Raw genomic sequence first — 15,187 nt, 5'->3', positions numbered from 1 at the left:
GTTGAAAATGTCCCTGATTTTCATTTCAGAAATCTGGTCAGCTACAAGAATGAAGGACGTGACATCGGTGTCGACAGCCAAAATTCTCATGTCACATGACCGAGGATGGGACAGGACAATAAATTGTCCATTATCAAATCAAGTGAGCAAAGCAGCCATCAGAGCTGTCGATGATCACACAGTCAAACGCTGATGGTCCGTGCACAGCAGCAGTGTTTTGGGACAATACCACCCTGTCCAAACTCACACTGCACCATTGAGAATACACAGTGCTGCTTGTGAGTGCACTGACCAAAGCATCTGATTTGAGATGCAGGACAGACAGTGTTAGCATTGTCAGTTGAACATGTTAGCATGCTGACATTAACAATGAGCTCAACGCACCACTGTGCCCGAGTACCACAGAGAGAGTTTGCTTCATCAAACTAAACAAGAGGTCGAACAGGCTGGGTTTAGTGAGCACTAAACTGAGATCATACACTTGCATGTGAAGTGGTGTGTATCTCAAAGGGCACTATATTGTAAGTAAGAAGTAGGCTAATTAAATACCCTGTGTAACATGAACATGTTAATATTATCATGGGGAACATGTAGAGTTTAGCACTAGGCTGAGAGACAGAAATATGCCTGTAGATCTGTTTAAATCTAGATGTCAGGCTTTTTTTTTTTCAGAAGTCTACAAAGTATTTTAAAGTCATAATTTGCCACAAAAGAGTGCAGCTTTTTTCTTCTTTTTTTTTGAGAGGTTGTCAAGCTAAAAATTTTGCAGTTCATTGTTTTTTGTGGAGTGGAGTTTTTTGTGCAGTAGAAGAAAAGCTGTGCTCCTGACTGCTGTGTTCCCCTATCTGTGGACTGCAGATAATGAGGTGGTATCTGTTAGCTGGAAGAGAGCAGCCCGGGCAGACCGCAGCACCGGTCCGCAGAGAATCGGCATCTCACGCAGTCAAACAGTAGCATAAGGTTTTGCGCGGTACACCCTGAATTCCTCCAGGTTTAATGTCTCCATCAAAAGAAGATCAAAAGGAAGGGATTAGAGCAACATAACAGAGGTAAGTGCGGAGAGGAGTCTCTGCTAAACTCCAGAGCGCTTTTGATAGTGCTCATCCCTGCCAAACCGTAGCCATGGCAACAGTGGAGAGGGAAGTGTGCGGCATTGATAAGAGTGCGACAGGGGATGAAGGGGTTGACAGATCATTTTGGAGAAGTCTGACCCTTCTGCAGAAGGACCGTCGTCTTGTCTGGGAAATTAATACCATACGCAGATGGTGTGTAGAGATTGACAGTCCCAATTCTCTCTGTGGGAGCAATTTAACACATATCATACTACAAAGTGTTAACTTCAGACACTAGTGAGGGTATTTTCACACTGTAAATGTCTGTGACTGTTGGTCCCTTCTTCGGAGTCCTTTAGGAGTTATCTACTGCGCCAAGCTTACCCGGCTTCACATTGTTGGGAGAATATGCACAAAACTCCACGACCATGCTTTTAGCCGGGCTTGAGCATGGTGATCATGTCACGCACACATAGATGTTAAGCGTCAGGAGCTGCAGCTTAGGAAGGACAGGATCACATAAGGCGACAAATTGAATATCCACTCTCTCGCTCTTTGCTAATTTGTTAAAACCGCATTTCTTGCACAGTACGATTTTGTGTAAGAAAAAAAAAAAAAAAAAAAGGAGAAAGAAAAGACTGATAAAATGAAAAAACCCCTGAGACCACTTCATTTCCTCTCATCGTCTCTGAACACATCAACAGAGAGAAAAAAAGAGGAAGAGGAAGAGCAGTGTACAGTAGAAGGGCCTCCAGCCTGCCTCAGGGGCAGCAAGCCGGATACAGCGTATGATTTGACAAACAACGTTAGTTTTTGCACCACTGATTCAGGCAGAGTGTACTTAATTAGTAAAAATGGACACTAATTGAGCCCCAGCTGTATGTGGAGAGAAAAAAAAAAAGATGTGAATCTCCGAGCACACACCAACCCAAGAGCTCCAAGTCTCTCTGATCCTCCTCTCCCCCCTGAGCTCCGTCTGTTCACTCACTGAGCGTAGCGGCTTGTTAGCACACTGGGAGATTTGTAAGGATAATGAAAAGTCGAGAGAGGATGGAAGATTCAGCATGAAGAGGAGGGACTTTAAGACTTGTTCTGTGCTGGACAACATGTCCTGCAAGTGTTGGAGTTGCGTTAAAAAACCCTCCATCTTTTATGACAAGTAATGTATGTTTTACATGATTTACAATTCTCCTGTGTCACAATCGAGCTATGGAAAGACGCTGTGCAGTTCGTAACACACAGAGAGCATCATTTGCACATTTTGTTCAGTAAAAGTGTCAAACGGTAAATATGATTTCAGGATCTCAGCCAGACTGAGTCAGCGGCTGCAGATAAATGAATGAACACAACAAACTTGAAAGCTGACTTTACTAAAACATGTAAATGAGCTTTTTGCTATGCTAATGAAAATGTAAATTTCTCCCAAAAAATAAACTATACAGCCAGGAGGCAAAGTAGAAACAGTTAAATACAGTGAATTTGTCTTTTCACGTCCACAAGGAGGCTTCATGTTTTTCCACCCAGCACAAATCTGTGGAAACTTTGTACACCAGCCCCTGTGCTTTGTTCCACCATGTTATCTGTCCAGGGTTGATCCACTATACTTTTAATTTCTCATAATAATTGCCTTCAGTTGTGTCACAGATGATATACTATACTGGCAGATGTTTCACATCATGTTGTTACACACAGATGCTCTCACATGTCACACAGAATGATCGTGATCATTATGATCATTACGTTTGTGTCACAGTTGTTTGTTTGTTTCTTTTTTTTTTTACAGTCATATATCTGGAGGCACCATGCAGTTTGTAGCCTAATGTGTCCCTTTAGACCCGCTCAGCAATTCATCAGTTGAAACACAATTTGGGGACATAAAACAGATTCATTATGGTATGCACTCTTAGGTCAAGAAAAAGTTACTGTTGTGCCTCTGATAGTAAACTCTCCAGAGAACCATCTATTTAATATTCTGCTTCATTTTGCTCACACGCCCGTCATACAGCTGCTGACATCTTAAGTAAGGTCAAATGGCTAATCCAATCAGCCCTCTGAAACTGCATAATATTGTAGAAAACATAATAATGCATGACATGTTCACACTTAATAATCCACTTTCCTGTAATAAGACATAATTCCAATTAGCAATATGCCAGAAAACCTGTTAAATCTGTCTAGATGTACATAATTAAACTATTAAAAGTGGTTAATATGAATTATTTATGGTTGGCATGTTATGTGTTGTTACACAGACAGATGTTTCTCTTTGGCACCAGTGTTTGCTTTTCATTCTCTATACTTATATACAGTATGTGAGAGTTGGCCGGTCTGAAGGACATCTGCCCTTTAATGTCAGTGGCGACTGTTGTAATGTGCAAGCCTCACAGAAATGTGCCTCTTTTTTAACTCTGTAGTTTAACAGCTTTTCTGTTTCCAAGAATATGATTTTCTTATGATTTTTGTGTCTTCGTCGAATCATCAAAGTGTTGGCAGGTATTCAGGTGGTAGGAGGGCTGTAGAAGAAGAGACTTTCCTGCTGTCACTGGTGTAAAGAATCAGGCCGAGAAACAGCACAAGTGTGTGTGTCTACAGATGTGTGTTGGGGTAAAGAGATACAATATGGACGTGAAGCTGTAATTCATGAAAGATTTATAAATACAGTTAGCGTTGTGACAGCTAGCCTACTGTATGCTAATAATGAAGTGGAGTTACACTGATCATTACGATATCATAGTGATGTCACGGTATCTAAGACTGTACTTGGCAACTGCAAAATTTAAACAATTTACTTAGGTTGACAGGGAATTTGAAAGACACATGAGCTGTGTCCCAATTCAGGGGCTGCATCCTTCGGAGGGTGGATTTGAAGGCCGATTACGTCACAGCGCTGCGCGAAGGCTGTCCCAATTCGTCTAAATTCGAAGGGTCCTCCAAATGCAGCCTCCAAATGCGTCCTCCTTTCCCCTGCATTCGGAGGATGCACCGCTACTATCCTTCGCGGCCTCCCGTATCCCAAGATGCTTTGCTGCACCGTTGTTGTTATTAGCAACCTAGCCGTTAGCTATCGAACGGAGCAGCTCTGTGCTGTAGCCATGGTAACCCGGCTCTGCGGCCGGCTCGGAGGTGTGGCTGCCCGCTGCTGAGCTCTGCTCTGCTCTGGCTGCACAGGTGAGGAGCGGAGGCAAAGCATCTTGTGTGTGACAACTTTTAATAAGAAAGCTATGAAAACACATTACTTGTGCTCTCTTTATTCTCTATTCAATAGCCTACCCCCCTGGCTGCTGTTCAATGGTTTGTTTATTAGTATATTAATGATAACTGCCCTTGTATTGATTCTACTTCTTTAAAAAAAAAAAAAAAAAAAAAAAGCGAGGGGCGGAGGAGCGGTAGAGCTGTTGCAAGCGCTACTTTTAAATGTTTAACGTCCGGCCGTTGTTTACGTTACGCCGTTGTTTACGTTCGGATCAGGAAATGCTCTGAAGGCTAGACCGTCCCATTTACCGACCGTTGATGCGGCCCCCGGAGGAGGCTCCGAAGCCGTTGCCTCCGGAGACCGCGTAGGCTGGGTCCTCCGAAGGCTGCAGCCCCTGAATTGGGACACAGCTCCATGATTCACACCTTTGAGTTGCATTATGGGAAATGTAGGATCTGTTGTTTTGGGGCCTTGACCCTGTTAAAGTTCAACTCTCACAAGTTGTCCAACCTCATTGATTGATTGATTGATTGAAATGTTTATTTCGAATATGAAAATAAAGTAATAAAAAAGAGAATAAGACAAAAACATTTAAACATGAAAAAAAATAGAATACATATTCGAAAAGGAGTGAGAAGAAGTAAAACTTATAAACTCCCACCCCCTCTCCTTATATATGTCTAGCTAAGATCCTTGTCTAAACATATCTTATGTTACAAAATCATGAATATAATTTATTTATAATTTACTTTACGTTTTAATTTAATTTAAGTTTACTAATAATTTACTTATACACACTAATTATGCATACTAATTATACAAACATACAAACATACATACATACATACACGTGTCCACATACAGATACATACCTCATGGAAGTGGAGGACCCGTGGAGACGCTGGAGAACAGGTTCAACAACATGATTGTTTTTGCTTTAAAGGGACAACGAGGAGTTTGTATTTGGTTATGAAAAAGTCTCATATTAATGTCGATAAATCTACGCTACCCACACTTGTTAACAGCTCCATTTTCGATAAATATATCGTTTTGTCTCTATCGTTACTTTGTTATTATTATTAGTGGCGGAAATGCTGGGCGAGCCGGCCAGCGTTTCCTTACTTTCGGTTTCGCGGACGCTGCCCGGTGGGTCATGGGAATAACGCCGCCGAATGGTCGGAACTACGACGGTATCTGATCGTCTTCGAACCTTTGACTTTCATTCTTGATGAATGAAAACATTCTTGGCAAGACGTCCGTCGTGCGCCGGTCCAAGAATTTCACCATGCTCGCGGAGGATCGTGGGGGAGCATACATCAGTCCGACTGCCCAAGAGTCCGACAGCTAATTTCTCCGACTGCCCATTCTACAGTGTTAAGGTTAGGTTTAGGGTAAGGTTAAGGGTTAGGGCTACTTAAGTTTGAGAAATGGGAGGTCGGACTAATGGACGCAAAAATAAAGAAATGTATGGTGTCTTTAAGAACTGGTGCAGGGTGGCAATTGAATCAGTGTCACTTGAAATGAGATCATAGTTGAACACTGATTTCATTACACTTTTATGACTTTTAGGGTTAGGGTTTATTATATTTTTCATACAGACACACACATCAGAAACAATATGGGGATCAGTGTCTCACCACCCACCTGCTTTCCTTAAACATTACTGGAACCACTTTTTGATAATAAACTACCATTTACGCTGATTCCATAAGATTCAAGTGACTGATTAAAGCCACATTAATAGCAGATAAATCATTTACTAAAGCTTAATTAGAGCTGTCATAAGGAATTAATAGGAACAACTTTTGGATTGCCAGGCTGTGAACTTAAATGGACCAAATCAATTTATGAAAGACTAATAATCTATGAATAATTTACTATTTCCAAATGCTAAATACCTGCCAAAGGGAACAGTTGGTCTTATTAATAGCTTACAGTTGATCTATAAAGCGCCAGCAAATAACAAAGCCAGGTTTTTAGGAACACAAAAAAGGAATTGGCTAGTCTGCATTACAGTAAAGTCCTGAAGAACAACAATTTCTAAATATATCTTATTTGGACTCGATGTGTTTGCTTCATCATCATACAGTACGACAGAGGACAGAGCTCACTAAATGCCCTTTCATAATATTACTACTCAGTTCTTAAATCATCTTTTACAGTGTGATATATGGTTTATTTAGAATACAATGTGGCCCAGTCTAGCGTTCCCCTCTTTGCATACAAAAGAGTGGAAACAAGATTAATTAACTTGTTTTTAAGCCTTTTTGAAATGTGGTGCTTACTGTAAGCTTCTTTTTGAAGTCGGAGTCTTATAGCTGCAGTTTCCCAGTTGAAGGTAAATTGACCCTCTGTCTGTCACACCTTTTTCTCAAGTGATTTCCATTTCAGAACGAAAAAGACTCCAGCAAGGACAAGAGTTTAATCTTATTCTGGGAACTTCAAAATGTCCCGTGCAGGATATAACCAGGAGCTGCTGCACAATCAAAACAAGATATGAAAGTTTAGTGAAGTGAAGGGTACACTTGATTTAATTAGGAGGGAGAGTTTTCCCAGTGCCAGAGTCACATATTTGTCTTGTTTTTCCACTGCTGTGCTTTCACATTATTTTCTAACATACTGTAATGAAAGTCTGTGTTGATTGCAACCACACCGGTGGATCCTCTGCTCATTTTAACACATTAACATAGTTTGCAACAACTAGATGAGCTCTTGATGAAAGCATTTTGATTAGAAAACGGTCGCTGGTTATGAAATGAAGGCTGGGATACCTCTGTTAATTCGGCTTAGAGAACTTTTATACTTCAGTCACTGATTGCACTTCTCCTAAAATAAGATCCTTTCACACCAGCGCATTTTATTTTATCAATCGCATTAATTAGCCGTTTTCCACTCCTAAAGATGATGCTGATTATAACAATCTAAAACAAATATGAACAATGCATTAACTAAAGTGCAGATTTTCACGAGATCTTTTTTAGTTTCTGTTCATTTTTATTACATCAGTGTGCCTCAAGACCAATTGTAGCTGCAACGTGGGGGAAAAATAACAGCCCTTCAACCAGCAGAGCTGCAGTCTGTCCCCTGCTGGAAAGCAAAACACAGACTCTGACCTCTGACCTCCCCGAGGAGAGAGAGAGTGAAAGAGAATGTACAAATGGAGATCATTTCACATTGTTACCCCTGAGTGAGTTTCACTGCCAACAAAAGTGAACCTTGAACAGGAGTCAACTGAGGTGCGTCATCTGGTTGCTTTCAATTAAAATCAATTTGCTGATGAACTATGCAGCCAGTTAAATCAATAACTGAAGTATCAATGTGGTATTATATGATGGCTCTCATTGATGTAAAGATCCTGTTAATGATCCTGGTTTGAATTAACATGGTTGCCCATAAAGTTGGAATTAAATATTTCTATTTTTATCTCTTCTCATGAAATGATTGTGACAATGTGATTTATTCTTGGTATATATATAGCTTCTTAAAAATGTATTGATCAATCTCTTCCAAATGTAGGAAAATTAAACCACAATTAACCTTTATAATGATGATGAAAAAAATGATTCCAACTTTATAGCCAACCATGTATAACAGTATTATTTACAGATTTTTTTTTTTTTTTTCTAAAATGGTACTTGCAATAATTGATTTATCATATTGAGCTTTAAAGGATAATTTGTGGATATATGTTATTCATTTATTCACAAATTTATATTCAATCTCATATAAGGACCAAAAATAACCACATGTAAGTGTGGCTCCTATTACTTGTGTTTTCTATGTTTATTCAATGTGTGGGTGCAGTGATGGTCTGTCCACCACTTTCCCCCAGAATGAAACAAAAACTATTTGCCACAGTCATGGTTGTCTGAGGATAAACTGTAACTCTGATAATCCCTTAATTGTCTCGTCAAGTGCGCGGTCAAAATCTTAATTCAGATTCTCATTAGCCTCAACTGGGCTTTGCATTCAGTGCTAATTAACAAATGTTTGCATGCTAACACACTGATGGTGAACATGGCAAACATTATACTTGTTTGCGCGTCAACATGCTGATACGACTCTTAAAATGCCAGCACACATTAGAAGCGTTCGTACCATGGCTCAACAACTTTAGAAATTCCTCCTTGTCAAAATCTCTGGCAGTGTGTCCAACAGTTTTAAAATATCTTTTCAAAAGGATCTGAAATTCGTTCCCATATCTGACAAGAGCCTCTCTTCTGTCTGCTTTTGGCTCAACATTCCTGTCATATTTTTTCTATTTACGAAATGAGTGCGACTCCACGAGTGTTGTCCAGTCAGACTGTCCAAATCTGTGCTCCATATTTACAGTAAGTGAACATCTTTGCCCCATGATGTCTGGCCTTTCAACTCCACCCTCAGGTGTTGCCTTTCAGAGCAGCTACCAACAGTTTCCTCAAAGGTTTGACTTGAGCAGTAAAAGTAGTTAACATGCAGTTAACAGTGCTTTTGGAAAGGAATATTTTTAGCAGAGGATTAACACACATTTGGTGCCCTAGTGAGTATACTTACAGCAGCAGAATGGTGAATGTGGGACTGTCTCAAAATAAACTACAGAGACCATGTTCCTTGTAATGAAGAAACATGTTACCCACTGCAGTGTGGCTCACTCACTGGTGCGTTCTTAATAGTTTTAATAGCTCCATGACACAAAGGAATTAGCTATACTGTATGAGGCTTTAGTTACTTGTTGGTATGACCAGTTCCCTGTTGGTTTGGGTCTTTTCATGGGATTTGTTCACAATATCAAAACACAGCTGCACATATTCTGTGTGCACTTGTTGATTTTCTTATACAAGAATCTTTTTAATATATATTTCTTTGGAAGCAAGAGCCAACCTGTTTGCACTCTTTTTAAAAAAAAGACGGAGTTAATGTTATGCGATTATTTTTTTTCTATGAATCACAGCTGGTGACTTTAACCGCCTTCGGGGCCACAAACATGAAAACAGCGAGGTCAGTATTTACTCTGGCATTGGTAATATAAAGCTCATCTCAGCGCCAGTGTCTCCAATTACGACGGACCACGGGCCCTGCTGCTCTTCTTTAATAGTTTCCTCCATATCTGACACTCTTCATTCCACCTAATGAGAGTCTTCAAGATGTGAATAAAGGTATGCATATGATTTGGTACAAGGGCTGAAAATGAGATATGCCTCGGGGCTCACTTCAAACAAGACAAAATTTGCAGCTCAAGAGAAATTCTGTGGCTTTCGACCAGACATCTGTTCACCGTCCCTCATTGGGGCCAAAAGGAAGCAGCCTGGGCTCCTGTGCCAAGGAGCCTCTTGTGTAATTCTTTGCCAACTTATTTGTCACTGTGGCCTCATTGACCAGAGAACCAGCCAGCCACTCAGTCTAATGGTGCGGTCATCTGTCGGTTCATCTCACAACTCGCACCTAAAACCTTACGACACAGAACAGCGGAGAACAGTGGAGGGGGAAGGAGAACAAGAAGAAGGGGGGGAAGTGAAACCAAAACCCTGACTGGTTTCAGTCCCTGCTGTTAGCGCCGTAAAGCAACCTAGAGTTTACTGCCTGTCCATTTGCAGGCAATCCAACGAGGGACTTTACTCTCCTAGGAAGCCTCGGAAAGCTCTTTAACTGCCTGACCTTCCTGTGTTTTTATGGAGCTGGGGAGCAATTTAACATGTTTTAGTTTCTCTGCTCCACCAGCTAAGATGCAAGAAAGTGATATGAGGCTGGAAATCAGCGTCAGCTATCTGACTGCGGAGAAGGTTTCCATGCCTACAGTATTCAGAAGCTCATATCTGCCAGAAACATCTTGACCTCATTCGTCAGTGCTCAGCCCAGCTGGCCTCTTGGAAGTCTGTCCTGCTACAGTTTATTATAAAACTGGTTTTACAGTACATTATGCAATTACCTTGAAATCTAAGGGTCTGTAATAGAGATATTTAAGTACACAATGAAGCCGGGGCTGGAGGAGACATCTGACTGCATCAACAAAAGACAGGGAGACAGGGTCGCAGAAAAGAAATCTCTTGAAGCCCGCTGACTCCCAGATAAAGAGACTGTCATACAGCCACAGCTCCAGTTTATCTTTTAATTAACAGCTCATACACCAAGACAAACACGCCATCAATAATGCAACGGTAACATGTTACAATATTAATGTCAGATGAAATGAGGTAATTAGACAGGGGGAACTATTTTAAGCACAGCCAGCATTCAGAGCCAAACTATTGAATAAAAAAGAAAAGGGACTCAAATTACAAAAAAAAAAAAAAAAAAAAGAGCCATGGGAGGAGGACAGCAGCTGATCCCATGTGTGACTGTGGCCAAACGGGAGGGGACCGAGGGCCAACGTTTTGTTTGTCAGGATGAACAAATGGTGACAAACGATGGCAAATTGGAGTGAAGGCCCCCTGCTGAGCTATGGTCTGCACACTGGGGTCCCAATAGAGCAGAGGTGCAAGCTTGGGAGAACAGAAACACACACACACATTCACACATATATAAAGTTATCGAAATGTGATAAAGTTCAAGGCGTGGGGTTGCATATAGCAACAGCCTCCCACACAATAAAGGAGACGACAGAGTAAAAGAGGAGCCACTGGAAGACCGGCGGCGACACACACAAAGGCTCTCTGACTATCTAATCCAATGTTTCACATGAAAGAGTTGAGCCTGTGCTGAGGACTCACACAGCATTTGGTCTAATCCTATGAATGTATATGATTGAGACAGATGGAAAGTAAGTTCTCTGTGTCTGTGTCTCTCGAACAGAGAGAAAAAAAAAAGCAACAACTCTGTGCACCTCTAACCTTGCACCCCTGGAGTGAAGTGAAGCTCTCTGTGGTGAACAGCGTAGTAGAAGTGGTAACCACAACACAGTCATAAATAGATTCCAGGGACCAGCTCCAGCCATGTACAAAATAGTGTATTTCATTTAATTGGCTGGATGAGACAAAGGTTTTTAATTTCCCCTGAGATCTGGGTTGCCAACTTTTGTTTTTACATCGCAGAGAAGAAGAAGTGCACTCAGCAGTGCCAGGAATTTACAATGCTCTCTTTTCCACAGGCGATGCTGTGTTTTTTCTCTCCTCTGAGAGCTCCACAGATATTGGATTAATTATGCAGATGTTTAAATATCAACCTCGATAAAAGACTCTTACCAGTCTGTAAACCTTAGGTTGTCTGTGCTCAGTCTCCGAAGACTTATCATGGCATATGCTCTGGCACAGAGGACACACACTCACAGCTTTTTTCCCTCTCTCCCTCCTCCCTCCTGCTACACAGACAGGCCATTGTGTGCGGGCATAGATGAGATTTGCATGCATGTTAGACTGGATTACACATGCAGGCTCTGGGAACCTGGACCCCTGTGGTCTCCCTTCACTGTTTGGGCCCAAAAAACGGTGAGCTCTCCTTTCAATCTGCAACTTCAAACAAATCTCACAGCTTAATTGGCTCAGGAACATACAAAATCAGAGGTTAAATTCCTCGATTTGGGAGAGTGGGAGACAAAGTTTCAGAGTTTCGTTGCAGCTGCCTGCAGGAATTTGCCTCAAAATCAATCTCATGAGACGGCCCTCATCGAGTTTCTGCATCCATCAGTGATCAGATTCATAACTTAGGGAGATAAGAGTGTGCGAAAGGGTTAATCCTCCAAGTGATATGCATAATGAGATGCTTAATCCTTGATCTGAAGATGCTGTGTGTAAGAGAGTGGAGATAGCAGATAAGAGCAGCCAAATCTCCTTAAAAATAGCCAAGGACACAAACATCAGTCTGCCAGGAGATGTAACAAACATTTGATGAATTGATTTTAATTTCATATCGCTTCAATGTCAATACTTTCCTTGATCAGGTTTGTGTGTGTGTGTGTGTGTGTGTGTGTGTGTGTGTGTGTGTTCGTGCGCGTGCGTGCGTGCTTCAGTCAGGCCTATCCATCATCCGTCAGTGTATTTATAGTGCATTTGTTGACATTCAAACAGCGCTAAAGTGCCTACAAAGAGACAATAAAAACAAAAAAAATCTAATCTCAAAGCACTTGCGTGTCATTACATTTATTCATATGAGCATTAAAGTAAATTGTCAAATGCTGTCTTCTTTAAGCAGCTAAGCCCTGCGGAGCCTCTCCGCTCAGCAGGATTATAAATGAGATAGGATTTAATATTGATCCTCAGCTGACCTCCTATGAAGTTCTCATCATTTTATAATATTCCTCACATATATAGTGTTAATGAGATCAATGGGCTCCCACAGGTCCACGTGCAGATAAACCTTCACCTTAATGCTGTCAGACAACAAGCTCGAGCAGGCTTTTCACTGCCACGGGAGGATAAAGGAGGGTGAAATGAAATGTGAGCATTGGTTGTTTACTTGATTTGTTTACCACAGCCAGTCACGGGCAACAGTGAATAAGAGCTGCTTCTTATTTTTCATCATTTCTTCACGCGGGAGGCTGGACAGGCCGGCAACTATACCACCGCTGAAATAAGGTGTTAGTTCTGAACACTATTCTGTTTCGGCTCTGTGGCACATTGAGCTCTGCTGAGTAATGCCACCTTCAAAGGGCCAGACCGTGAAATATTGGATAATTTTTTACCTCACACTGGAACGAAACTGGTTGATGAGCAAATTTACTGTCAGCTCTGAGGCTCTGTGCTGCTGCCGCCGCCGCTGCTGCTGCTGCTGAAAAAAAAAAACCAACACACTTTCTCTCTCTCTCTTCACAAAGCAACACCATGTTCATGAGCAAGCCACAGACCTAAATGAGCCTGATAATTATCTGAATATATTTCCATTGCTATTACAATGGGCTCCAATCAATGAGCGAGGCTGCTTTAAACTCGGTGCTTGTGTACGTCCCAAAGGCATTAATTTCACTAAGGCTCACATATGAGCATGGGGGTGGTTGCTTGGTGTGGGTGGAGGCAATTGATTCAATGTATCTGAGGTGATGCCAGCCGCCCAGAATACATGTACACTCTGATAGGAGCTGTAAGAAATGCAGAGCGAGGCTACCTGACTGTGGCCTCAACACATATACAGCACATACCCCCGGGCGCTGCCATCATATGTCATAAATCACATCGTTTGCCTTCCTGCCAGCTTGTCCTGTTTTTGATTCCAAAGCTGCTTATAAGAAAGGGGGACATGAAAAATTGTGATTTGTATTCATCGATACTGAGGCATGAGCACACACTGTCCCCTCTTCTTTCTTTTCTCTTTCCCCACTCCCCTGTCAGCTCATTAGTCTCCAATCTCAGCATTGCTATAAGGTGTAGATTCATCCAATTATGCCTGCTCACACACATAATACCACAAATTAGATAAAGAAAAACTTTCACATAATTGGTCGCAAATTTTTCCTTCCTGTGCGCGTGTGTGTGTGCGTGTGACAAGCAGTTCCTCTAAATCTCTTTCTTTCTCTCCTTCTCACACACACACACATTATTGGACTTGTGCCACACCCTGGCAATGACATCCAGAAGTCAGAGCCTTAAGTCAGCAACAATGACGGCAAAACTGTAAATCTTTGACCAAGCTGGCAGGAGACCAAGCACTGACATCTATTTAAAAGATTTTTTAATGAATAGTCCCACCAAGGAAACAAAATTACATCCTGAATAAATATATTCCTGTAAGATGGAACCACTTAATAAATGATTTTTAAGGACAAATCTTTCAGCACGAAATATGGATTAGAGTGGATGGGGGGTGAAAATAGCTGGCCTGATTTTACCCCACCCCCCATCCCCCACCCCCTTCATATTTCTCCCCAAACGATAACTCATCTATCATCTACAAGCCATTAACAACCATCCTCAGTCCAGCTAATACCATCAGGAGGAGAAGAGCCACTCTGCCCCTCTGCTACCGCTTACATAATTGTTATACATTGGCTCCAGTCAAATGCTGTTTTCCTCTTTGTGACCAATTAGCTTTATCTTTGTTAGATGACAGCGTCAATTTGCCGTCAGAGCAAAAATATTGAGATTTGGAAGGAGGCTTTTGATGTTATGATTATATAGCAATAAGACCCACCCCATATCACTAATCCAGTGTATTGAACCTGTGCTTCATCTTCTGGCCTCACATTGCCTCAGGAACAAGTTGCTTTTGGTCGTGAAATGAGGACATGAGGAGGATCCTCTTTTCTTCACCTTGCCTTTGGGTAATTGTGTTATTCTGTCATGTTCATTACTTTCACTTAACATGTCAAAAATGCTGTTCATATGGAAGGAGCATTCTTGGTTTGAGAGACCTATCAAATTCTTGGAGGAATATGAAGTTTCTTTGTGTTGTCTTCAGAGCCCCAACACCTACAAACTCCTCACCAAATGATGTTCCTTTTGTCCTTAAACAAAATATAGAGCATGGTTAAAAGTATTTATTGGTTATACTACGTGGTCAAATACCTCCTGAAAAATGCATTTCCATCCAAAAATGCAACATCATAACAAATGGGAGGGTGGGAGGGTTAAAAAAGTCTTTGTATTGAGTAACAATATACAGAGATAACCAAGGTTTGTGGTAATATGCACCACATGACAAACAAGAACACGACAAAACTGTAGGAACATCACTGTTCATTGTTTGGTTCAGTTTACAAGAGAAACAACACAAAACAGCTCTAAACACTGAACAGCGGTCACAGTAACCATCATATTTTCTACTATCCACAGAAATAACTGCACGTAGCTAAGAAATTCTTCCTCGACATGGCATGAAAACAGTTGGTATATAGAAAGCAGGCTGAGCCATTTTTAGCCACGTAGTAGTACAACATGGGGATGCTTCCACTAATGCTCTACAACACCTTCATCTGTTCCACATCCAGAACCACAGAGAAACAGGGATTCCTCTCTCCAATTACATAACATTATTTTATCTTTGGCTCCTTACTTTCCTCCTCAGAAAACTCCATCTCCATAGCGACAAACTCTCATCC

Source organism: Trachurus japonicus, chromosome 17 (genome assembly GCF_045865225.1).
Source record: "Trachurus japonicus isolate A0001 chromosome 17, Traja_1.0".
NCBI classification, from domain to species: Eukaryota; Metazoa; Chordata; class Actinopteri; order Carangiformes; family Carangidae; genus Trachurus; species Trachurus japonicus.
The sequence above is the reverse complement of the archived record's forward strand: the minus strand, read 5'-3'. Positions refer to the sequence as shown.